This window comes from Mandrillus leucophaeus, unplaced genomic scaffold (genome assembly GCF_000951045.1).
Source record: "Mandrillus leucophaeus isolate KB7577 unplaced genomic scaffold, Mleu.le_1.0 Scaffold675, whole genome shotgun sequence".
NCBI lineage: Eukaryota > Metazoa > Chordata > Mammalia > Primates > Cercopithecidae > Mandrillus > Mandrillus leucophaeus.
In genome coordinates this window covers 581724-609314 of record NW_012107308.1, presented here as the reverse complement: position 1 = coordinate 609314, position 27591 = coordinate 581724, and the positions used below count along the sequence as shown (strand labels likewise).

The 27591-nt window shown below is 32.8% G+C and overlaps 1 long non-coding RNA gene across 1 annotated transcript; it reads right to left on the bottom strand.

Moving 5' to 3' along the window:
* Positions 1 to 859: 859 nt before the first annotated feature.
* On the bottom strand, positions 860 to 21962 carry LOC105555232. Its single transcript, XR_001008440.1, has 4 exons — positions 21838 to 21962; positions 2930 to 3045; positions 2078 to 2186; positions 860 to 896 (listed from the first exon to the last, which is right to left on the bottom strand). It is a non-coding gene; the product is annotated as an uncharacterized LOC105555232 (long non-coding RNA).
* Positions 21963 to 27591: the final 5629 nt, after the last annotated feature.

Below are 27591 nucleotides of genomic sequence, written 5' to 3'. Positions count from 1 at the left end.
ACTCTTAGAAGATAGCATAGCAGAAAACCTTAGATGACCTTAGATATGGTAATAACTTTTTAGATACTACATCAAAAGCATGATTAATGAAAAAATAATTCATAAAGTTGATTTCATTAAAATTAAACTTGTCTGCTCTGCAAAAGGCAATGCCAAGAGAACAAGAAGACACATTATAGACTGGGAAAAAGTAATTGCAAAAGACATATATGATAGAGGACTGTTATCTGAAAGACACCAAGAGCTTTCAAAACTCAACAATAAGAAAACAAAAACACTAGATTAAAAAATGGGCCTTGATAGACATATTATCGAAAATACATAAAGGTAGCAAATAAACATATGAAATGATTCCCACATTATGTCATAATAAAGGGAAATAAAAGTTAAAACAACTATGAGACGTTGCTTCATGCCTATTAGAACAACCAAAATCTAGAACACACAGACACCACAGAATTCTAGCAAGGATGTGGAACAAAAGCATCACTAACTTATTGATGGTGGCAATGTAAAATGGCTAAGCCACTTTCAAAGAGTTTGGTAGTTTCTTATAAAAATAAACATACTTTTAGCATTCAGTCTACTAATTGTGCTCTATGGTATCTACTCAAAGGAGTTGCAAACTTATGTTCACACAGAACCTGCACATAGATATTTATAGTAGTTTTATTCATAATTGCCCTAACATGAAGGCAACAAAGATACACTTAGGAGATGAATGGATACGTAAAATATGGTACTCCTAGAATATGAACTATTACTATTCAGTGCTAAAAAGAAATGAATTCTCAAGCCATTGAAGGACTTTAAATACGTATTACTAAATGAAAGAAGCCAATCTGAAGAGAGTACTTACCTTATACCAACTATATGACATTCTGGAATAAACAAAACTATGGAAAGAGCAAAAAGATGAGTGACTACTAGGAGTTGTCAGTGGACAGGGAGGAGGGGAGATGGTGAATAGGTGGTACACAGAGTATTTTAAGGTCAATGGAAGTACTTTGTATAATACTATAGTGGTGGATACATGTCAGGATAAATTGTCCAAACTCTCAGAATGTGCATCAACAACAAACCCTCATGTAAATGATAAACTTTTGGTGATTTTGTGTCAACGTTGATTCATCAACTGTAATGAATGCACCACTCTAATTGGGGGATGTTGATAATGGGGAAAGGAATGCACATGTTGGGTAGAGGGTATATAGGAAAATCTCTGTACCTTCTCAAGTTTGCTTTGAAACTAAACCTGTTCTAAAAAACCATTAATTCTTAAATAACATGTATGTTATTATCAAAGGAAAGACTTTTGTTTAAGCACGAGAGCCCATTAAATATGTATGCCCAAAGGCAAGAAACCAGAAGAGAGAAATATGATTGTCAGAACAAAGTAAAGCTAAGGTCAGTAAATGTGGAGATAAATGTATTATCTATGTAATAATGTAAAATATTTGGAAATTGAAGTTAGAATATCTGGATTTGAAGTCACCTCCCTCATCTATTCCTCACTTCTCACTCTTTGTTTGCTCTTTCTACTTAGCCAAAAACCTTAAAATACCTTATAAGGAATGTCAGAAACTGGTTTCATTTTAATGTTCCAACCTCATTTTAAACCGCTCCCACACGTTCTGTGCTATGACCATTCTGTACTTTTTTTTTTCTTTCAAATGCCTAGGCTCTCTCTCATTTCTAAGGCTTTACAAATACTATAGTTTCTATTGAAGCACTTTCCATCATCCTCTTTATCTGCTTAAACCACTGCCTTTCCAACATTAGTTTCCACAGGAAGTTTTTTTGACTTTTTACACTGTAGTAAGTACTCCTGTATTTGCTCCCATTAGTATCTTACAGTCTACTGGCATTTTACTACTCTGTATTGTGCCTATGATATTCAAGAATCCTGAGGAAAGATTTCACAAATCACATTTATTACTTCTTATTTTTATAGCATTAGGCATACTAATTAATACTTTTTAAAATATTTGTTGAAAAACAAAATGCTTAGAGAATTTAAATAATACACAAAGTCACAGAGCTACTGACACGTAGGATACCGACAAAACAGCTCTACCTTGCTTCAGAGTTTTCTATCTCCAAGGCAGAATCTGATTTGACCTTATATTATTACTGCTTTGTGTTGAAAGTGCATTTTCTCAAGTTCATGCTCCCTTTTACTATACCTGTGAGTGATACAAAATGAGAGTATTTTAGGAGGGACAATATGTGGCATTTCTATTTATGCTGGAAGCTAATGTAAAATCTTATAGAGTGACTTAGGGATGATTTTTGTAAATAATATTTTGTTGGTAGATTTCAAAGCAAGCTTTTTTACAACTTTCCACATTCCATGGTCCATTGATATTAATCAACATTTCAAGGAATGGTCTTAAATCTAGCTCCCCTACATTAAGTCTTTATTTCATTAATAATAGAAATGAGGAACACACATTTTCTTTTTTGCCTAGTTCACTTAAAATTCAAAGACACAATTTTAGCCAAACACAGTAGAAAAGATGTAGTTTTGTGTATCAACAATAAAATATAACTTTATTTGGCCTTAAAAACAAGCAATAGAGTTTATTTTTAAAAGAACTCTCTATACATTCCTCTTTTCACATTGAAGATAATTTTTATATGTATATCCTAAGGTATTTTTCATCAGAAAAATACTTTAAAAATCCAAACTTTGTAAAAACTATATTGGTGAGTAACTCAATTTAGAGTTGTGGACACACAAAAAATACATTTCTACATACAGACAGGACTGGATGTCTATTGTCTTTATTCTCAAGCATCATTTCACTTATTCTGTAAATAAAACTTCTATGTCTTGTAAGGAACTCATCCATAAAGTTCAAATAGGGTAGAGATTGACTCTTAGCCACAGACCGTGGGCAGCTGTTCACAGGGCAACGGTGTTTACCTCAAGATTGAGCATCTGAAATGTGAGAGTTCAAAGTCCAAATGTGTGATTTGATACATAGGAGGGAAGGCATCAATGGTCTGAGTGTTGCCACAGACATCTTGTTCATTTTGTGACTATAAAAATAAAACTAAGCAGAAGTCGTCATGAGATATTGTGGTAGGGATTCGAAATTTTTAGTCATCAAACATTTGAAAACGTTTTCTTTACAAGTGAATCTCAGTGTGGAAGAGAAATAAAGTCGATGTTTTCTCTTCACTATTCACAAAAGCAAGACTGTAAGATGTGAAGTATACATGACCAAATAATGTCCCAATTTGGGAAGCTTATAATGAAAGAATAATGTAAAAATAGAGGAATAAAAGTTATTTAGAACAGTGACTTCAGAGTCCAGGCACATAGCAGTAAATATTCTGTTTTGTTCTGATTTTGTCACTACATTTTTCTTGGTCTAGGACCTACCCAGTGCATTGCAGCATATTTAAAATCTCTGGTCTCACATATTAAATGTTAATAGCAAATTCTCAAACCACAAATGGACCGATACATTTTAAAGGGTCCCAAAGGCATTCCCTAGTGAGAAATGTTTGGCCTTGCTGACAAAATTTGTTGTCACCTGCCTACTTTTTTGAGTCTGATTATTGAAAATTCTTGCAAATTTTGTGAGCTACAAAATATTCTCTCCAACCATTTATTTACTGCTTGAATTGGCAAAACTTGGTTTCTAATGCTGATGACTGAAAACTTTAAATAATACAGACACAAATTCCTAACAGCATATTTGAATTCCAATGATTGCAGTCATTTTTTTTTTTCTTTATTTCTACACTTAGGTAGCATGAATCAAGGGATTTTCCTTTTGTCCTATTACAGATTGAGTTGGGTTTCTGTCATGTCACCAAATGAAATATTCTTGATTAAAAATGTATGTATAAAATAAGTCAATTTTGACCTCGAGAAAAAATGAATATAAACTTGAAATATTCATGTTATATAGAGAGCTTTACCTGTGCTACTTCTACCATCTAAACACTAAGCATCAACTTTCATTTTAGAAGTGTACTCACTGTCTGCTCTTAGAATCTCTTTTTGCATAAACACGCATATTTTTCTTTAATGTCATACAGTTCTCTGTCCAAATATTAGTTGATAAAAGACTATCGTGATGGGTTTTTTTTTTTACATTTTACCTTTACATGTTATTGATTTATCTGCTTATGTGCTTGTTGTCTGCTTCCTAGAGGTAGAATGTCAGATCCATGAAAGAAAAAATTAATTTTGTTTAAAACTCCTATTCTGGCACCTAGAACACAGCACTCCAAACATCTAACAGATGCAAATATATATTGACATCTGATTTAATAAATCAGGTGCATATTTATTTTATATTTATACACATATACAATTGTCATTTTGGGAGAATTTGTAAAACTCCGATGTAGATAATGTAGATAATTATACTCCTCAATTGAAGACATATTATGATCATTCATTTTAGATGGATCTGTCTTGTTTAATGTAATTAAATTACACTAAAAATTCCTCCTTCTATGTTATTTCCTTCTCTCTCAGGTGAATACCCATTTAATGTATTATTGAGATATATCTTCCAGTAATATATATAAAACATAGTTTTTGTATGTATAGATTATTTTAATTAGCTCCAATTATATTGTTTTAGATTTTTCTTTTTATTACATTTCTATATGTATGATTTTTAAATTAAATCACATTGCTGAATATATATTCATTTTGCTTTTAACTATTTAGTAGTATTGTATATTATACATCCAACATATATTTTATTTGTTATCCTATTAATGGAATTCCAGTGTATTTTTAATTAACTGCTCCCAGTAGCTAAATTATGATGAGTACTTAAACACATATATGCTGTTTAAATTAATGGTTTTGCTGTATCATAGGTAACATGCATATTAAAGTTTAATATGTACACTTTACATATTGATTGGTTATTTTTATTGTTTTTGTTTTTGTTTTTTTGAGATCGACTCTCGCTCTGTCACTCAGGCTGGTGTGCAGTGACATGATCTTGGCTCACTGCAACCTTCGCCTCCTTGGTTCAAGAGATTTTCCTGCCTCAGCCTCCCAAGTTGCTGGGATTACAGGTAGATGCCACCATGCCTGGCCACCATACAAAAAAAAAAAAAAAAAATTTGTATTTTTAATAGAGAGGGGTTTTTATCATGTTGGCCAGGCTGGTCTTGAATTCCTGACCTCAAGCGATCTGCCCGCCTTTGCCTCCCAAAGTGCTGGGATTACAGGTGAGAGCCACCATGCCCGGCCACATTATTTATTTTTATAATGAATGTACTGTTGATGTTTCTCTTCCAAAAGATATGATGTTGTGAAATTCATATCTGAAAATTGAAGTGTTTGCTTCATGCTATTCTGAATTTTAAGTACTCTTCTCAAACACAAAAACAATTATTGCAAAATAAGGTAGAAGGTATTCATTGTAATCTAAAATTTTCTAGGTGAATTTAAAATATAACCTTATTTCATATGTAAAAAGTAAAAACAAAACGTATTTCTGCTTGCTGGTCACTCTAAGATACATAATATTTTAACTTGAATAAGATGTTTCAGTATAACATTTAATTATGAATAATGAATTATTTGCTTTTGAAATTCTAGCTTTGCCCAAATATAGTTGTATGACTAGCTTTGCAAAGAGCTGTCAATTTTATTTTTCATCAAATGCAATGTAAGGCAAAAAACTGCATCTTACATTGACTCTGGCATCATTTCAGATTTCTAATCTCTTTTTTTTTTCTGAGATGAAGTCTTGCTCTGTCACCCAAGCTGTAGCTTGGCTCACTGCAACCTCCACCTCCTGGGCGCAAGAGATTCTGCTGACTCAGCATTCCAAGTAGCTGAGATTACAAGCATGTGCCATTACACTTGGCTAATTTTTGTATTTTTAGTAGAGATGAGGTTTCACCATGTTGGCCAGGCTGCTCTTGAACTCGTAGCCTCAAGTGATCTGCCCGCCTTGGCCTCCCAAAGTGCTGGGATTACAGGCGTGAGCCACCATGCCTGGCCTCAAATTTCTAATATTTTTAAAGCAATGTTAACAATTTTCTCTGAAAGAAATGGCACCACGTATGCATTAAATTCAACTGGTTATCTTGATAAAATTGAAACCGCAACAATATAAGAGTGAATTTTGGAGGCAATATCTCTCTTGAAAACATAAAATTTGAAAATATTGTATCTCATGAATTCTAAGAGGTTTTTGTTTAAAGATAATAAGACACAGGTGTGACTGTCAGTACCATACCTATTTATGAACAAAAAATTCAAAATTTTTTATTATAAATTCTAATACTGCTCATTTATGTGGTAATTATGATGACTTTTGTATATTATTATTCATATACAATCACTACTTATGGAAGATAAAATGAAGATGTGTACGTGTGTGAGAGCACATGTTAAAATTGTGTAGAAAGAGATAGCTTATAAATATGGTAAAAGCATATACATTAAATATAGTACCATATAGTTTTAGTAAATGTGATTCAAAAATACTACAGGGACATGCATTCTGATATGAAAAAAGTAATACACTATGGGAGAAAAGAAACAGTGTTTTTTGCTTCATAAACCTAGGATGTACACCACAGCTAATAAAATTCTTAGTATTTGTTGTGTTAATTTGAAAGAAGTTGAAGAAGTGATGTGTATGGTGATAAGAATGCTAGATAAGGAAACAGAAGCTTTAATTCAAATCGTATGATCGCCCACACAGTGATGCTACATTTTTTGAGTGCTTGGTTACATTATTCATCTTTGCGATTGCAGTACATGAGTGTAATTGGTACCCAACATTTCACAAATAAATGAATGAATAAAATAGTTAAATAATGCAGACACTACCGCTTACTAGGTGAATGACATGGACCAAGGTAATCACTGAATTATCTTAATTTATAAAATAAGATTAAGCTCTATTTTACAATATATTTCATATAGTACATGATAGCACCATGTGAGCGTGGTGGTCTCAGGATTTACTATGCCTCAGAAATGAGTTACTGGTTTCAGAGAGCTCTTAAAGCAGTGATTAAAACTAAATTCGTGTAAAATTGGATGTAAGAAATGAGTTGATAGGTTATTCAGAAAAACAAATTAATTACCTAAACATAGTGTGACATTGTAAGGTGTTACTCCAAATGGCTCACTTCTAAGAAGAACAAAAAGGTCTTTATTAATAATTGTGCCAGGGTAATAGGCTAAATCATAAGTGTTCCCAGTATACTCAAATACTTCTTCAGTGGTACTGTTTGATACATGTTTGATTATAGTTATCCATAGGTTACTCAGAAATAAAACTAATATACACTATATCTTTCACAAGAAAAAGTTTCATTTCATATTTACTCCAAAATATTATGCTACCCATATCTTCTCCTCTAATATAAAAGAAAAAATATTGAAGTCAACCATAAATGTAGACTGTGTGCAAAATAAACCATATGCATAAATGAATCAAGATGTCAATTTAATAGCTGAGAAATATAGACATCACCAAGTATATCCTACATTTAATTTACTGGGGTCAGTACATTTTTAAAAAGCAATTGCCATGATATTTTAGAATGCAAATCTCTCATGCTGGTTCAATTAGATCCAGAGTTAAAATATTTTAAGTTCATCTTGTGGGTTTTTTTCAGACATATGTATCATTTAGTACACCATTATAAGTTCTTATAATGTTTTATAATTTCTGTAATTAAATAACTATAACTTAATTATACTTAAGTCAATAAATGTAACATATATACTTTGCTAAGATGGTATAATCAAAAGTATTGTTTATTTTTACCTTCTACTATGTGATAATAGCCAATCTGTTTTCCTCTGAATGTATTTTCTCCATTATTTTGTTCCTCAGAGACAAACTGATAGGAAGCTTAAAAAGCAAACAAAAAAAACAAAAAAACCCTGATACCTACAATACGTATAGTACTTCTGGGCTCACTGTTTTCCAGTTTCTAATTATCCTTTTTAATTTGCTCCTGCTTATGTTCATAGATCTCTCAATTTTTCCTGTTACCAAATACAACTGAGTAATTATAAAGCAAAGTACAGCTTTATAACAAGATAATTTAACAAAATTAGAAACATTGGAAAGTTAAATACTAAACAGTTAAAGAAAATTACTACATTAGCATGAATATAACTGTTTTCTGTGATGACAAATCAATCAGAAAGAAAAATAATCAACAGGAAAAAATGAACTGTTTGAAATAAAAACAATAAAACCTTCAAATACTTATTTTAAAACACTTCAGAATCTTTATTGACACTTTCTACATGAGCTGTTCCAATTTTAATTAGACAGGATGTGTAAAGAAATAACCACTATAGCCAAATTTCTAAAGAATAAAATCTGTCACTAAGTATTAAATTCTCCAAGAAAGAAAATCTCACAGCACTCATCTACATGATGATAGACTTCTGTTCTGAAAGGGTGCTACATATGACTCCTTCAATTCTCCTATTAACAATTAAAATTGTTTAAATACATGGAATAATAAGGAAGTTATTGAAGCACAGTTTATAACTTTGCAAAATCAGGCAAATAAAAGTAAAATGAAAGTACTTTTCATGGGAAGGAATACTACGACTCCACACCATGGTATTTTCAACATCTAATACTATGCCTGGCGCAATAAAGGGAATTCATTTAAAAAGTCTTAATTGCCTTGCAAGCTTGTAGTGGCTGTATTTTGTTTCTTTTTATTACATATTATTATTTTTAAAATTAATAAATTCATGCAATTTTCTTAAAACACCTACTCTTTGGTCAGGACTTTAGGAAAACTGACTACATGCAGATGTTTAAACAAAATATGCTCTAGATAATAAAGCCTTTAACAGAGCAAGCATAGCTTATTGAGGGTGACACCTCAAGCCAAATTTATAGGCAGCTCTAGAGATAAAATGGCCTTTCACAAATGTCCCATGTTGAAGAAAGGAGATCATGCCTTTGTCATCCAGCATCCTCCCTGTGGAGGGAGACAAACTTTCACAAGGCAGCTCCGTTTAGTCTAGAGGATGTGATTCTCATAGGCAGCCCACACTTGTGGAAGTTTAGGAATAACCTCCTTCGTCTTGAAAGCAGGACCTTTGTAGTGCACTACCCCCCAATTTTCCAATCATTCCATTCCATGTGCCTTGAACAATGAACTAAGCCATTCACAAATACTTGTAAATCTGCAAATGTTCTTATCTCAGGCTTCATATATTTCTCCAGAAATTAGACAACCACGTGACCATATGCACTCTTTGAAGTTTTTCTTATTCAGGGTGTTTTCCCCTGATGACTGTTTTCCAAGTCCTTACTTGAATGAGGCTTTAGTGGAGCACTGTTTCATTTTCAGCATATACCCATATACTCAGCTGACCCATTACAGAACCAAATTTGGCATTTTCTCCTCCATCCGTTGATTACAAGAAACCCTTCATTTGGCCACAGATATGGGCTTGCAAAGAGCTGCAGTGCGATGGATCATTTGGGAATCTGGGTCATGGTTCATGCAGTTCACTTAAGTTCTCTGGCCCTGATCTCACTTAATTCTAAATGAACCAGTTTGTTCTCACTGAACCTTATAAGTTTTAGGGTAAGAAAAAAACAGTTCATGATAGGCAGTTCTGCTTGGTATGTCATGATCAGATATTTCATCATTATGCTGCTTAGGATGATTAGAACTGCTTAAGGTAATATGTATAATTTTCTGTTGCAAGTGGTATATATTTATGCCAGAATATTCTGGGAACTACTAGAAACTCCACATGGGTTATTTTTCCACCTAGAATAACTAATAATATGGGTTGTAGTTAATTATAAGTATAACCCTTGGCAGCTTCTACATGGTGTTGAGTGTGCCTGTGCACAGAAGTCAAATTTGGGGTTTGGGAACCTTCACCTAGACTTCAGAAGATGTATGGAAAGGCTTGGATGCCCAGGCAGAAGTTTTCTTCAGGGGCAGGACCCTCATAGAGAACCTCTGCTAGGGCGTTGCAGAAGGGAAATGTGTGGGGACTAGAGTCCCTACTTGGGTACTACGTAGTGGAGCTGTGAGAAGAGGGCTGTCGTCCTGGAGACCCCAGAATGATAAATCCACCGATAGCTTGTATTGTGCACCTGGAAAAGTCATAGACACTCAATTCCAGCCCATGAAAGAAGCTAGGAGGGAGGCTATGCCCTGCAAAGCCACAGAGGCAATGCTGCTCAGGTCCATGGGAGCCTGCCTCTTGCATCAGTATGACCTGGATGCGGGACATGGAGTAAAAGGCAATAATTTTGTAGCTTTAAGATTTGACTGCCCTACTGGATTTCGGACTTTCATGGGGCCTGTAGTCCGCCTTTTTTCCCCCCAATTTTTGCCACTTGGAACGTCTATGTTTACCCAATGCCTGTACCCCCACTGTATCTAGGAAGTAACTAAGTTGCTTGTGATTTTAAAGGCTTATAGGCAGAAGGAACTTGCATTGTCTTGGATAAGACTTTGAACTGGACTTTGGAGTCAATGCTGAAATGAGTTAAGACTTTGGGGGACTCTTGGGAAGGCATGACTGGTTTTGAAATGTGAGGACATGAAATTTGAGAGGAGCCAGGGACAGGATGATATGGTATGCCTGTGTTCTTATCCAAATCTCATCTTGAATTCCCACGTGTTTTGGTAGGGAGCCAGTGGGAGGTAATTGAATCATGGGGGCAAGCGTTTTCCCATGTTTGTTCTTGTAATGGTGAATAAATCTCACAAGAATTGATGGTTTTATCAGGAGGAGTTTCCCTGAGCAAACTTTTTCTTTGCCTGCCACAATCCACGTAAGATATGACTTGCTCTTCCTTGCTTTCCACCGTGATTGTGAGACTTCCACAGCCATGTGGAACTGTAAGTCCAGTTAAACCTCTTTCTTTTGTGAATTGCCCAGTCTTAGGTGTGTTTTTATCATCAGCCTGAAAACGGGTTAATATATATACTTTACCACTTTTTTAAAGTGCAGCAGTCAAGTGATTCTATTACAAATTACTCCAACGTAGCCAGAAACAGAATTCCTCTTCCTCTTCTAATTATATTTTGCACCCTTTTTCATATTGTGTTCTCTGGAGAAATCAAAATTAATAACTTGGTGTGTATCATTCCTTATATTTATTTATAGGTAGGATAATTTTAAGCTTCAACTGATGCTACAAATATTTCTAAGATGCATTCTTTTACCTATTAATTTAAAAATATCATATTTCCAATTTTAGGTGATATAAATGTAAACTATCATATCACTTTACTTTGTTATTTATTCTACCTAAAATGTATTTAAAATTCTTTTCTTTTTTCATTTCAGAAACTTCGCCAGCATATGTTATTTGTTACTTTTTCAGTGTTACTCCTTAAGTTTCGTGTAAACCTTTTCAACTGAAACACAATTCCATAAATGGTGTAGAAAGCTTTCTTCATTCCTGTTCTTGTTATTTCTCCTCCATCTGTTGATGTTTACTTATATTGGAACTTCTATTATTTAAATATTTGCTCTCCTATAATACTTTGTCATGTCTTTTAACCTTATCTCTGTGTTTTTCAAATCATTCTAATTTTGGTCCAGGGTGCATGCCATATTTTATTTGTTTTGCATTTCAAAATATAAAGTTATTTTCTATATCTTTCTGAAAGAGGTTATTTCTTTAAATCTAAATTTATTTTATAATTTCTAAGTTTCTTTTGTGTAACTTAATGTTTTTCTAGAATCCTTTTCCTTTTTAGTTTTCCTTGTTTAGTTTTCTCCTTTTCCTTGTTTAGTTTTCTCTTTTTCACTAAGCAAAAGAGAAAACTAAACAATATGGCAATCTACTTATGTGTTTATATTGGTCTTCTTTCTTCTTTTTATTATTTCAATCGTGATACTTCAGCCATTGTGTGTGGTCTCTTTCAACATTTGTTTTGGCTTTTCGGATGAAACAGACAATAAAAAGTAATATCTGAATATTTTCCCCAGTGGCCTGATGTTAACTAGATGAACAAATAGTGCTCCTTTCTTTTTAGGGGTAGCCTATGATGAAGGATCCATCTTTTTTCAAGTATAATATGTAAAAGATTATTGGCAAGTTAAAATTAATCCTCTATCATGCTAAAAGAAGTAGTATAAATGTCTCAATCTTCCTACACTTACAGCTAGGGGTGTCATATTGATCTGCTCACAAAATCAAGAGATTGGTTAGACTTACCCTATAGCTTTCTCTAAGGTACAGAGGTCTTCATAATTTCCTTGATGTCAAAAACATTAAATACCTACATGTGCATTTCTTTTGGTCCTATTTAGAACTCATATTCTTAAATGTAAATGAGGATCTTCAGATTCTCATTAAAAATTTTTGTGATGGTTAATCTGGTTGCTAAATTGTACTACCAGAGAGGTAGAGGAGGAGACAGATATGTTTTAGTTACATTCATTCCAATAATTAGTCGATGTACTTATGGTAATACATTTTGTATTCCCTAATGGTATAACATGAGTTTGAAGATACAATAATTGTCATTCTGTTAGAGATTAATAATAAAAAATCATATAAGTCTCAGATATCAATCTCAAACTTAGCAATCATGTTCCTAGACATTTGAATTACAACATAAATTATATCAATATCCCTAAATGAATTTGAAGTGATTTATACAACTGATTTTAATGATTTATGTAAGTAAAGTGTGTGTGCTTTTAAAAGATAAGTACTATAAAAAGTACAACTTAAGAATCATAGAGTACCAATTGAACATACTGTGCTTACACAGGAGTATTGCAGTTGCTTAGTGCTTAGGTGACTAATATATCAATAAGAGTGAAGTGTAAGAAAATAAAAAGATTTGAAAAATTCTAAATATTTGATAGCAGAGTTTCTCTGACAGCGGGAGCTTATTTTGTTTAGTGTGCTTTATATGTGACTTCAGATCTGGACATAAAAATATATGTTTGTTCATATGAAATTAACAGAAATTCTGCATGCTCACTAAATATTGAATGTTGAAAGGCTGTGAAAAAAGTCACATAATAACAAACCTCAGGGATTGGAGATGGCCAAGAAACTGAGAATTTAAGGCCAGGAATACCTAATATTTTAGAATTAAGTTCCTTTTTTTTGCATTGCAATGCAAAAATCATTTTAAGGGAATGTCTTTCAACATAAATTCCTTTCATTTCCCTGTATTTTAAACAGAGGCATTCTTCCCATGCGGGTCTAAATGATTAGAGTGAGTTCATGAAAATATAAGGCAGTGTCCCATTTGAAGTCACCAAATAAAAAAAAAAAAAAAAAAAAGGAGAGCACTTGTTTTGAATTACAACAATCCATGAACAGAAATGATTGAAAGGAATCAGAAACTGAGAAACAGAGATGGTATCATTTGGCATACAGCAGCACTATTACCAAGTTTAAGGATTAGGGTTGAATTTCATCTGTAACTAAATGAAAAATTTCACAAGTAGAAAAACGTGGTTAGCAATATAAAGCAAGCGCTGGTGAAGAGCTTGAAATGCAGAAGTGACTATTGTGGAACAAAAGAATTTCTAGAGGAAATTTGAATGGACTGGGAGAGGAGAAGTATTGAAAGAAACCACACAGTAAAAACAAATTACAGGAAGAGGTGCGGAAATATCGGGCACAACAAGAATTCTTGGTGGAGTGTGAGCAAAATTAATTCTAAGTATCTTAATTTAGAATCTAAGAACTGAATTTAACTTTTAAAAATCTTATATATTTGTATTATAAACTTTAATCCTGAATCTTCTTAATATGAACTACAAATAAATTAACTTTTTAAGCTTGTTCTGGTAAGGTAGGCTCACACCTTCATATGGACCTTACAGAGTTTTGGAAAGGGTGTCACTACTACCAGTAAAGAAAAACTGAGGTAACTAGATGATTTGAAGAAATTATAGGAAGGATGACCTAGAAGGAAGTGTAGAACCAACCTCAATAAGAAAAAAAAGAAATAGCAATTTTTCATTGTGTGAACATCTTATAAAATGTATATTTTGTTAGTGTGCTCAATGACACACTAATATGAAATGTTACATAATTTCCGGAAATTCTCCTGAAGATACCGTGCCTCTTTGTTAGAAGTCTCATTAAAAATGGGTATAAATATGTTGAAAAGTATTCACACTTCCAAATATTTGTATTTAATTATTTTTCATTCTGCTTATTTTTTCACTTGTCCATTTGTTCTCTTTTTACTATTTCATCTTATTTTACAATCAAATTCATTAACATATTCCTATCTTTGTCTTAAGTCCTTCTTGCTACCTCTTTATAGTTCTGTTTTGTTTCAATTTCAATCTATTCTCTTACACATATTAAATAAACATTTTATGTGATATCATCTATTAGCTAATGTCTTATTATTTTCTCAGTTATGAGGTTAAGCTTGTCATGTTTGAATGCCACTGGAAAGAGGGAATCATAACCAGAAAATAACTATATAAGAATAAAAATCATACATTATTTCTAATATAATCATACATTATATATGTCTCTAATATATTTATATGATACATCTCTATCTGTCTGTCTGTCTATCTACCTAACTACCTATATCTATATGGCATAGCAAACAGGAGCCATATTGCTGACATAAGTCTGTTTTATTCTATCATTGTTTCTAAGTAGCCATGTTGTATGGTGAATTCCCATGAATTTGTTTGCAGTAAGTGAATAAGTTTATTGTCAGGAATCAGAGAGGCTAATATAAGAGAAGATGGAGATTTAATAGTGTGGTTTTGGATGTTAAATGACTGAGACATCTATTGTGTTTTGTTTGTGAGCTGCTATGCTGTGCTCTTCATCTCCTCTGAGCCTGTCTTAGAACATTGAACGTAGCACTGTAGTGAGCCAGCCTTTGGAGACAGATTGATTGACTTTGACTTTAGCTACCTGTGTGAACTTGATCAAGTAAACTCATGTAATTAGTTTTCTTGTCAGGCAAATATAGATAATGCTGATCTCCACCTCATCGGATAAGTCTAGGTCTAAACTGATTTAGAATAGCGCCTACCCATATTCAGTACTGCCTAAGTGGTAAATATTACCTTGACCTTGCTCCCTCTCATTCTATTTTTCCTTCTCTGCCTCTGTCCCTCTCTTCCCTTTCATTCACACTGGAGCAAGTAAGGTTAGGTGGGTGATTTCCTAGATCCACTATTCAATAATATTTCTGTGTAAAAATTAAATGAAGTTATTTGAGAGTACTCCAGAACCAACCCTGGTTTTAAATAATTTGAGCATGATGACATGATGAGGAGAGTTTAGCAAATGCCATGATACATAGAGGTTGCAGTTTAAATTCAGGCACCTTCAGATAGAAAAGCCAAAATAAAGCAATGATATTTATTCTGTGTATGATGATGATGGGGATATTTTCATGACCAGTGGAAGTAAAATGGATGTATTGCTCTTTTCACTTTAGTAGAAAATGTTAAGAGCATAAGTGTCCATGGAAGAGGGACACTTTATTTGTCCCTAGAGGATAAATAGCTCAAGCAGCACAGGCCAGAATCCTGACAATTTGTCTACTAAGTCACCCACCTGTGACATGTGCAGAAATTGTTTTCTAAAATGTACCATAGACAAGGAAGTTTTATTCAAAAGCCAGAAAAAAAAAATCTATGCACAGCAAACAATTTGTCAAATTTCTTTCGGAAGTATGAGCTCTGAACATATGGAGCAGTGTCAGTCATTAAAGAAAAATGAAACTGCAATGTGTCTACAAAAATGCTTTTGTGGGAGAAAGAGCTAATTGTCTGCATGCATTCCTTAAAATAATATTCAATATCTGTAGAAAAAATCGAATATGATGATCAATTTCCAGTACATACGCGGGCATCTTAAAAGTGTTGATTTTGTGCTATTACATAGTAATTCTTGTATTAAAGTAGCATGATATCATTAAGATAAAATGTTAACTACAGTGCTACCTTCGCAAGTGTCCTAGTTTTACACTCTGTATTAGAGAACTTGAATTTAAAAATGTGATTATTACATTTGTTCAGTAATCCATATCAGTCTACATGTTATGCATCTGATTTATCTTTGACAATTTATTTGACTTAATACAGCTAATGTGTCATTTATTTCATATCATGTTTTATAAATAGAACAAAGTATGTATTTTATACTTTAAATATTTTAAAGTAGTTATCAACTAATTCTCTACCCTGAAATTTCTATAATGATGCCTGTGTAACAGCAGTTTAAGAGTTTAATAATGTAGGCCAGGCCAGTGGCTCACCCCTGTAATCCCTTCATTTTGGGAGGCCGAGGTGGGCAGATCACCTGAAGTAGGGAGTTCAAGACCAGTCTGGCCAACATGGTGAAACCCTCTCTCTACCAAAAAATACAAAAATTAGCCAGGCGTGATGGCAGGTGCCTGTAGTCCCAGCTACTCGGGAGGCTGAGGCGGGAGAATCACTTGAACCCAGGAGGCAGAGGTTGCAGTGAGGCGAGGTGGTGCCCCCTCCAGCCTGGGCAACAGAGTGAGACCCTGTCTCCAAAAAGAAATAAAGAAAGGAAAAAAGAATGTAATAATGGATTAATTATATTTCCTTTTTCTATGGTGATTATACTTCAATGTTTTTACATAGTGACAGCAGGATGTTCTGTAACAAATCTGAAATCCAACGTCAGGGAATCTGAATTTCTACATTCAAGCACTAATTTCAATACACATTATTAATGTTAAATTTTATTTTTAAATATGTCAACTCCTGTGAACCTCAATGTCTATACATATGGAATAATACAATTAATAATAATATTTTTGGTACATATTTTGTGATAGATATAGGGCTCACAAATGTGCACTCATTAATGATATGAGGTAAATAGTTTTGCTGTCTTACTTTACTAAAATGAGAAACCAGGCTTACTGATTTTTCCAAGGTCACAGAGCCCGTGGTACGGCCAGGATGTTGACTCAGGCATTTTCCCCACAGAGCTTACAATCTTAAAAAATGGAGTGTCCTATTTGTGTTGCATTGGTAATAGTAATGGCCCTGGAGTTTCACTCCTCCTTGTATTTACACTCTTGTGTAGTCAAGGGGTAATTCTCTGCACCTCAGCTTGACCATGTGTTCTGCCTTGGCCCGTGTAGGGACCCAGGTAACAAACATGACATGAGTAGAGTTATGAACAGCAATTGTACATTGGGCCTTGTGCTTCTGCCCTCTTGAAGAGAAGATCATGTCCAGTCCAATCTGCTTACTCCAACAGGAGGATGAGAGACATGTGACAGACACTGAGCCCAGATGTCCCATTTATCTCAGCTGGACAGCTTTGATAAGCTAAGCTCCACTGAGATCAGTGAATTTCAGCCAGTGACACATGAGATATAATTACACAGTATTGTATTATTTTTGCAATATTAGTATGAGTTTGGGGATATTTCTTAATACCCAATAGCTAAAAGACAGACACATCTCAACTATAACATGAGAGGAATACTTATATCTCAGGTTTATGGAAAGGCTAACATTTGAAAATATTTATATGTGGGAAAAGGTATTCAGAAATATGTGTTATTTTTACTTACTCTGATTTATATAATTTTCTGAAAGGAGTTGTTCAGGTGGTTTGAGAGGGTAAATAAACTGTAATTTGGACCCTTCTTCCCCACTTTCTGTGAACATTGTTTATCAGAGATTACATTAACTCTTAAAACCTAAGGGCTTAACAGATATTTGATAATTACCCGGAAATCTTCCTGCAGATTCACTTCCAACACTGGAATATAATGGCCAATTGGATAAACATCTGGTCACTCATTCTATTTCTTCTACCATCTAATCAACTTCTATATATGCCTTTTTCTTCAATAGCATTCACACTGGCATAATGCAAACTTTCATCATCCCTTTCCAAGATTGGATTAACAGTTCCAAGACCTATAAATAGACTACCAGGAAGTTGGTGCTTTTAGGCTAGCTACTTTCAAGTTAATCATCAATGCTCCCAACTAGAGTGATCTTTATAGCAAACAGATATGGACATCTGACTTGGATATTTTCAGAAACTAAGCATGTTTTACTGGATACATTCTAAATTATTTTGCATCACATTAAAGACTTGTATCTTTCTCTTTAGTTTTAATTCCCAACATTTTCCCATATTATACAACAGCCTTCTTCCCGAAAACACAAAATGAACAAATAACAAGGTTCTGGATGAGTACAGTTTCTTAACTATTTTATTTCTTGGCATATGCTAAGTCTTTATTGATTTGCGTATACCAGTGAATTTTTCTCAAATATTTTTTTCTTTCTTGGGCCTAAGAAAACTACAATTCATTCTTTAATTCTTGACTCATATTATTAATTCTTAAGCTATCTTCCCTATCTTTCTTTATCTCTCATTGCAGCTCTATTCAGAAAATATTTTTTCTTTATAATTAATGTTATCTTCTCTAGAATATGCATTTCTTAATGATCATATATTTTCTTTCTATCTGATTACATAGCACTTGAATATAATACAGGATTCAGCAACTATTGGCTAAACACATTAACTGATTATACAATTCATAGACAATCTATTCATATTTTATTGATGTTTTCTTTTTTGAATAAAAGAAATCAAATTCCTATGCTATAAACTTGATAACTTGACAATTATTTAAGTTATGATGAGTATGTATGGAGTTGTATTAAATATTGGCCTAAGTTACCATCTCTAAACTGACCTCAAAGTGTTGCAAAATTAACTAATAGTAAATCATAACAGATACTTACTATTAATATTTCGAGAATGTGAAGAGAGGATATAAAAATTTTAAGTAGATATTTTGGATGGGTTGAATTTGCATACTTACAATGGAATTTTATCATTGCAAAAAGATGGGCTTCACCTCAGTGTTATTTTTAAGAAAAATAGTATTCTTTCATATGTCATATTGGAAGACTATCCGAAATTTATGGAATTATTCATGACAATTAGACTTTCTAATTCATGACATAGTTTGACCCAACTAACATTTAAGCTCCCTGTGATGAATTAAAAAGTCAAAGGTAGGAATTAATATGTAATGATGAATCCCCTCTATTTTTGCTGGATATTAAGTCTATCTACGTGTAAGTTTGATTCGAATTTTGTGGAACATAACCTTAGTTTTAGCCAAGCAAAGTCATCTTATAAAGATATTCAAAGTAGGCCAGGCGCAGTGGCTCACGTCTGTAATCCCAGCTCTTTGGGAGGCCGAGGCTGGTGGATCACCTGAGGTCAGGAGTTTGAGACCACCGGAGGTCAGGAGTTCAAGACCAGCCTGACCAACATGGAGAAATCCCATCTCTACTAAAAATACAAAATTAGCTGGGTGTGTTTGCACATGCCTGTAATCCTAGCTACTTGGGAGGCTGAGGCAGGAGAATCGCTTGAACCCAGGAGGCGGAGGTTTCAGTGAGCCGAGATCATGCCATCGCACTCCAGCCTGGGCAACAAGAGTGAAACTCCCTCTAAAAAAAAAAAAAATTCAAAGTATAGGCAAATTTATTGTTAACAAATAGTTATTGAGCATTCTCTCCACCTATGCAAGAATGTAGAGGAAGCATCACAAGTATATATATGTATACATATATATATCCCATAATAGAAAAAATGATGAAGGAGGGGCAATATTCAAAATAAAACAAGGTAATAAATAAGTGGTAGAAAATCTGAATAGGATAACAAGAGTTGTAAAAAACTGGCATATAAAATCTGTTTTTAGTTAGGAAAATAGTTGATAAAAAATGGGTGGAAGCTGGAGTGGCTGCACATGCCCTACTCAGTCTATTCTGGGTGAAATAATAGCAGAGGGGTAGAAGAGAAATGCCTAACATCATTGACAATTTCCTAATGATAGAAGAGGTTAGTAAACTTATAAGAGGGAACATGCAATCTGAATAATAACTAAGGAGCCAGCCTCAAAGTTTCAAAGCACATTTTTAAATAATTTTGTAATGCACTGAATTTTAAACATCACTTGAAGTTATAGAAAAGAAATAGATTGAATTGAAAAGTTATATTTATTTTTTTTCCTGAAGCTAGAAAGTTTAAGTTAGGCTTTTTGGCATAGGGAATCTAATGTTAATTTTATACCTAGAAGCTACGTGATTTGAATAAGCATAAGCCATCTAACAACACATTGATAAATGACATAATTTAACATAAACAAATAAAATAATCCAGCATTGTGTTCACAAAGATGCTTTCATTAGACACTAATTTTATGTTCTGAAGCATATTCATTTTGTTTAGATTTTCAAACTAAACATTAAAAAATTAGAAAAAATATAAGCAACCTAAAACAATTAACATAAATAATTAAAATGTTTAACATAAACAAATAAATTGATTTTTCACTATTTTACCCAACTAGCAGGATGATAGTGAGTTAATAACTATTTTTGACTTTTAAGTTAAGCCTGGTTTTGTCTAAGTAATTCTCACTGGTATTCAGTGGAGTAAATAAATTTTTCACTCTCTTTTACATATTAAGAAATGAAGATTGACAGAAGAAACTTGCTTAGCTCAGAGAGATAATAAGTGGAAAACTACAGATTATGTTGGATCATTGTGGAACATATTCTGTAATTGGAAAACAAGAAAAGTATATACATTTGTATACAGATAATATTAAACTGTAAAAATTAAATGTCATAAAAGTAAATAACAAAAACTAAACTGGGAAGTATTTACAGTACATATTACAAAAAGTTCATTTTTAATGTGTATAGGTTTCCAATATTCATAAGAGAAAAAGTCAACAAAAGAAAAATAAAGTATATAAGTAATTTGCAGAATATGTGTGCATGCATATATATGTAGGCTACTGAGTTCATTTTATATATAGTATACATATTATATATAATCAAGCTTTGTAATATTTAAAATCAAGTAAATTAAATAATAAGAATATTTTATTTTAAAATCAATTAAGTTGAATTGGTCAGTAAGTTGAAGTAACCAAAAATATTCCTTTCTGACTTGAGTTAAAAGATTTTAAATAATTTATGTTGTTGATGAAGAAATAAATTCAATGTTTCTGAAAAAAATAATTTTACACAATATCTAAGGTGGAATATTTAAATGTGATTTGAAACATTAATTTGCCTTCTATGAACAGGTAACAAGAAATAATCAGAATGCAGGTAAAGTATTAAGTACAAAGTTTCTCATTACAACATTATTTAGGTAATAGCAAAAAATTGACGAAAATTAGAACAATAACAACAGTATTATATTTTTTTCTGTAAATTATAGCATATCCACATTCTTAACTCTTTTAAAGTCAATGGAAGCACATTTAAGTTTCATTTTACCTAAAATAACAATTAAGTTCATTCTTTTAACTATGTCTACTTTAGAAGTTTAGTTACCCAACCATATTCTTGCTAGCAAAATACGTTGATTTTATTTAGTTGGACGTCACTCTGCCTCTATGTGACTTACATATAGATGACCATATCCTGAGCTTATATGAAATTCGTGATTCGTTTGTCTTAGTGGAACCATGACCCTTATTGATCATGGGCTTAAAGGTAGGTATGTGACCCAATCTGGCAAAAGCAACAAAATTTAGCTTTCTGAAAGCAAAACCTATTTATTAGCGGGTTTGCATTTTCGAAGGAAGAAAAGAACCTATGTTCTTAGTAGCTTTATAAGCTGAAAAACTGCTCATTATATTATGTTTGAAGTTGCGTTACTTTTAAATCTCCAGTATGTGAGAAAACAAATTTCTCAATATTTAATTGAGTTTGAGCTTGGATTTAATGTTTCAAATACTCAGTAAATTCCTTATAATAACTAATACGTAGACCAAAAAAAAAAAAAAAAAAAAGCCAAAAAACCTTACCTGTAAACACTGCAAGAATGTCATCCACTCCCACAAGCAGAATCCTGAAGATTTTTTTCAGAAATAATAGAAATGAGAACAATGTGGTGAAGCACTTAACAGTGCAGTGGATGCAGAAAAAGAAACTGTTGGGGGAATAAATAAAGATCCTTAAAGGAATATCAAAAACAAATCCTCTTTTGAACAGAATAATTGCTTTAGAGGGGACTGTAGGGAAGATTGGAAAGGGAAGAATTAAACTATTATATTAGAGCTTTCACGCTGGATGCCGTTATTGATGTGAAAGCACATTTCAGAGCCGACATTCAGTTTATAGAGAAATTTTACTGAGTCTACAAGCTCCTATTTGTTTGCATTCTCCTTTAAAAGGTTCTTTGTGGTTTAGTTTGAAAGTCTTTCCCTCTCTCCCAACCCCACAGAAATTTTATATTTATTCATATCAAAAATCTGGGATCTTTTAAATTGCTATTAACATATTAGGCCTGGATTGGCCATGAAAAATTTTCAATTCAAGCCTAAACCAAAATGAGACTAGCCAGTGGCCTCAAATTCTCAGCAGAGATGTTTTTTCTTGCAATAAACAATAATGTGATGGGAAAAAATTTCCTTGACATTTGTCTGTGTGGGCCAGAATTTCATATCCAGTTTATACATTTTGAGCATATAGACGTATTATTTTTGACATTTATGCAGTGATTTTTCAGATCTGCATGGGTCCAAGTCCCCCTATCCACTCCCATCTCACATCATTTGCCAAGCTGTCTTGAAAACCCAAACTCTCAATCTGCTTGTATTGGTAATGATCGCAGGACAGCTAGTTACTTCAAAGCTTATGTCTTTCACTGAGAGCAAATGATTTACTTCGTTTCCTTTCAAGCACACTCTTCTATTTTAAAATATAAGATTCTGGAATATGTATCTAGAATTTTTTAGTTTAGTATTTATGTATTTAATTTAGATAACAGACTTATTTCAGGGTACCTAGTCTGCCATTTTGCTAGGAGAGAAATCTTTGTAGGGAGAATTGTCCCAATATAATTGCTTATAAAATATTAACAGGAAAACACCACATACAATGTGTTTGCATGCATGCATGTGTGTATAGTATGTCACTTAGGTAAAGTTACATATATATGTATGTAGGCATACATGCACATATGTGTCTGTATGAATGTGTCTGTGTATGTGTATGCATATGTATATGCCTATATGTATGCAAAATTGACATTGGATATATATTTCCAATAAATATAAGCATGTGTGTATGTGTGTATATACATAGCTATGTGTATATTTAAAAAATGTATTTTATCAATCTATAAAATATATTTTGCCATTGTGCTGAGATGTTTAGTGATTTTATATTCCTATTTCTTCTGTTAATCATCTTGAAAATATATAAAGCTAATGTTCATTAGTTTACACTAAAATGTAGGTTATTTAAAAACAAAAAAGTAGATTTTTCTAATCTTTTCAAACTGCAATTTACCCTTCTGTCCTAAAAACTCAAATAATACTTTAGACTTTGATTTTTTTTTTTTTTTTTTTTGAGTTAGGGTCATATTATGTTGCCCAGGCTAGAGTACAGTGGCTGTTCACAGGTGCATTAACAGGACATTGCCGTCTCCAACTCCTGGGCTCCAGTGATTCTCCTGCCTCAGCCTCTGAGGGAGCTGGGACTACAGGCACATGCCACCGCTTGTGGTTTTGTTTTATGTATAGGTCTTTATCTGCTTGTAGATAATAAGCTCTTTAATGATGCCATTCATGTTTGTTCCATCTTTTTGATTTATAGGAGCTAATAAAATGCAATTCTTTAAATAATATTACACAAAAGAAAGAGGTAGTTTAGACAAAAATCCTCATAGCCATTTTAGCAATATTGACTCTATGAAAAAGCCAATTTGATGTACTCACAGAAGTTTACATAAGAAACCTTGAGAAAATATGTGTAATCATCTTTATAAAATAGCTCCACATTAATAATAGAAAATTTTAGAAAATATTATATCATTTTTAAATATTGAAACTTTTTTTGAGTTTTGTGTTTCTATCTTAAACTTAGAAATAATGATGATTTGCCTCTAATTAAAAAACAGGACTACTAAACAACTATTGAAAATAGTATATCATCTGTTTTGAGATTTACACCACTCATCTTAGTTCTTAAAAGCGGTGATCTGAACTGAAAATGCTCTGAGTCTTTGGTGTTACGTGTCATCTGTTTGATTCAGCTAGTCTTCAAATTATAGTCCTAAGTATCCTAGCTCTATCTAATTATACTTCAAGTACAAAAGGAGACTATTCAGTTCTCTAAGTTACAAAAAAGATTTCAAGAAATTTCTACCTAATAAAGTAACCATTACAAAGGCACAATATAAAAAGGAAAATTTTAAAGCAAAGGGACACCAACAAAGAAATATTGACATAATAACATATTGGATATTTGCTTTTTGAGTGTCAATTGCTGCTCAATGCAATTCTACCTAATTATGATTTTTAAGGTTACATCAAATGTTACAATCATGAAACCACTTCAGTTACTTATGTTTAACTTTTTTCCAAATGCTTTTCCACGCAGTCATTTATTATGATTATCATGTTAAAAATAACATTAACATCAATTTCAGTTGAATGCATACTTTACCTTAATCCTTATGTATATTCTTGAAGTAGTCTTTATTAGTAGTGTTTTCCACATAACATTGAAACAGTCATACACCTAATGTGACAAAACCAAGAATTGACCACAAATCTATCTCCATACCTGTGCCAATTGTCATCAGAGGAAATTAATTTACTAGTAATTTTCCTGAAAATGTTTTACTTAACATTTTATGCCTTTTATGACTATTTCCTCAAAATTAAGTGGCATATTTTTTGGCAAACTACCTTGTAAGTTAGTCATTTGTTTTCTTCATTTTTTTTCATAAAAATTTAAAAAGCAACATTGTAGATCTTTCACTACCTGATTTCAATGCTTACTGTAGACACCGTCTGTTTTAGTTCATTGGTGTTGCTATAAAGAAATAACTGAGGCTGGGTAATTTATATTAAAAAAAAATGTTTATTTGGCTCATGGTCCTGCAAGTTATACAATAATCATTATACAAGCAACTATTTCTGGTGAGGAGTTCAGGAAGTTTCCACTAATTATGGAAGAAGAAAGAGAGCAGGCATTATATGGCAAGAGAGGAAGAAAGAGGGAGGGAAAGGAAGTGCCAGCCTCTTCATAACAACCAGTTCTCACAGAAATTGACAGAATGGAAACTCACTTGTTACCAGGAAGAAGAGAAAGGCACCAAGCCATTCTTGAAGGATCCAGCTTCAAACCCAAATACCTCCCACTAAGTCCCACCTGTAATATTAGCAATGAATTTTCACATAAGATTTGGAGGAGGCAAATATCCAAACTATATCACTGTCTGAAAACAAAACCAAACCAAACAAAAACAAAACCAATACAAAATACAACAATTCCAAGAGTTTGACGCCATCCTGGGCAAAATATTGAGACCCTGTCTAAAAAAAAAAAGTGTAAAAATAATAAAAAAAAGAATAGACATATAAACTAAGTTGTATATAAAAAGTATAATAAAGAAATCAGAAACAGACATACACAAATAAGTCAACTGTTTTATAAAAATGCAAAAAGACAATTCAGTGGAGAAATAATAGCATATTCAAAAATGGTGCTGAAATAATTAGACAGCCCTATGCAAAATGGCAGTACTACATAGACTTTACCATTTGCAGGAAATTAGCTCAAAATGGAACATAGATCTAAACATAAACAGTAAAACTGTAAACTTCTAGGACCTAACATAGAAGAATATTTATATACCTTGGGTGTGGTAATAAATTTTAATTACAACACCCAAAGCATAATTTGTGAAAAAAAAAAGATAAGTTAGAATTCATTAAAATTATACTTGTGCTCAATGAAAAGCACTGTAAAGAGAATGAAAAAAGTCAGAAATGGGGAGAAAATATTTGCAAAATACATATTTGATAAAGAATTTTTATCCAAAATATACAAAAAAACTCTTTAAACTCATCAATAAAACAACAAACTAACTTAAAAAATGGACTATCATCTGGCCAAATACCTCACCAAAGAAGCTTTACATATGGCAAATAAACATACAAAAGGATGCTCAAACTCTGTTGTCATGAGGGAAATGCATATCAAAACGTGACTGGGGTATCAGTACACAATTATTTCAATGACCCAAATCTTGCAAACTAGCAAGATTATGCCATAGATGATATGCTAAGATGCCATAGATATGCCAAGATGCCATAGCAAACTGACAAGAATAAAGAGGCACAGGGAATTCTCCTATGTGGTACAGCCACTTTGGAAAATAATTTATCGGTTTCTTACACAGCTGAATGTCATCTTACCATAAGATCCAGCAACTGTGCTCTTAAGTATTTAGCCAACTTTTAAAACCATACGTGCATACAAAATCATGCACATGACTATTTATAGATTTTATTTAAAATCTAACCCAAACTGAAAGCAAGTAGTATCTCCAACAAGTCTGTCAATAAGTGAATTCATGTACAAACACTGGTTCATTCGTACAATAGGGTACTATCCAAGGATAGAAAGGAATGTGCTGTCAATCCATACAAAGACAGAGGTGAATCCTAAGTGTATATATGTAGGTGACAGAAACTCTGAAAAGGCTGATACTATAATATGCCATTTATATGACATTCTGGAAAAGAAAAACTACAGAGACAGTAAGAAGTCAATGGCTACTAGAGTTTGAGAAGAGGGAGTTTGAATACATAAAACACAGGGAATGTCATAGCATTGTGCAACTATTTCTTGTGATGCTGCGATAGCAGAAAATGACACTATACATTTATTAACACCAATTGAAATTTATGACAAAATAGTGAATTACAATACAAACAGTAAAACCTAACATATGAAGATTTTTTTTAAAAGTTAGGAAGTTGGAACTTCCCAGGGTGAAATGTAAAATGTGACAAAATAATTTAACTATTTTACAAATTTAGCAAACAACTTCACTGAAGCGTGGTATGGGGAGATGTTAACCTGAGCAACTTTGATGAGTGGCATATGAAAAATTACAGGTGAAAGGAACTATTCATAAGCACTATACTCTATTCTATAAAGTTGTGTCTTACAGGGGAATGAGTTAACAATTCTGGAGCCAATATACAAGAATACAAAAAGTGAACAGTTAAGTAAATGGATCGCAGATGGCAGAAACCGGGTTTCTTACAGTTTGAATGTTGGATTACAGATAAGCAGTAAGAGGAGACTGGGATGATGTATGTGGTAATGAATTAGCTCAATAATGATACAGTGGTTACATGCAGGAAAACGAATAGATCTGTATCCAAATAGAGGTTGATATACACACCTGTATAAATTTTTGCTTTGCCAGCTAACAGGCCTAGGAACAACCAACAACAATCAATAAACAACAATCAATAAACAGAAAAGTAAATAAAATGCAAAGTACCTGTGAAGAAACTAAACTTATACTATATCCAGAATTATTATGTGTACCATTACATTTAGAAGACAAGAGAGCAATCCATATTTACAGCTTTAGGGAAAAAAAATGTCAGCTTTTATATTAGATACAGGGAGTACATATGTAGGATTGTTACATGGGTATATTGGACCCAAGTGGTAAACATTGTACCTAATAAGTAGTTTTTGAAACCAAGCGCCCTCCCTCCCTTTCTAGTAGTCTGCAGTGATTA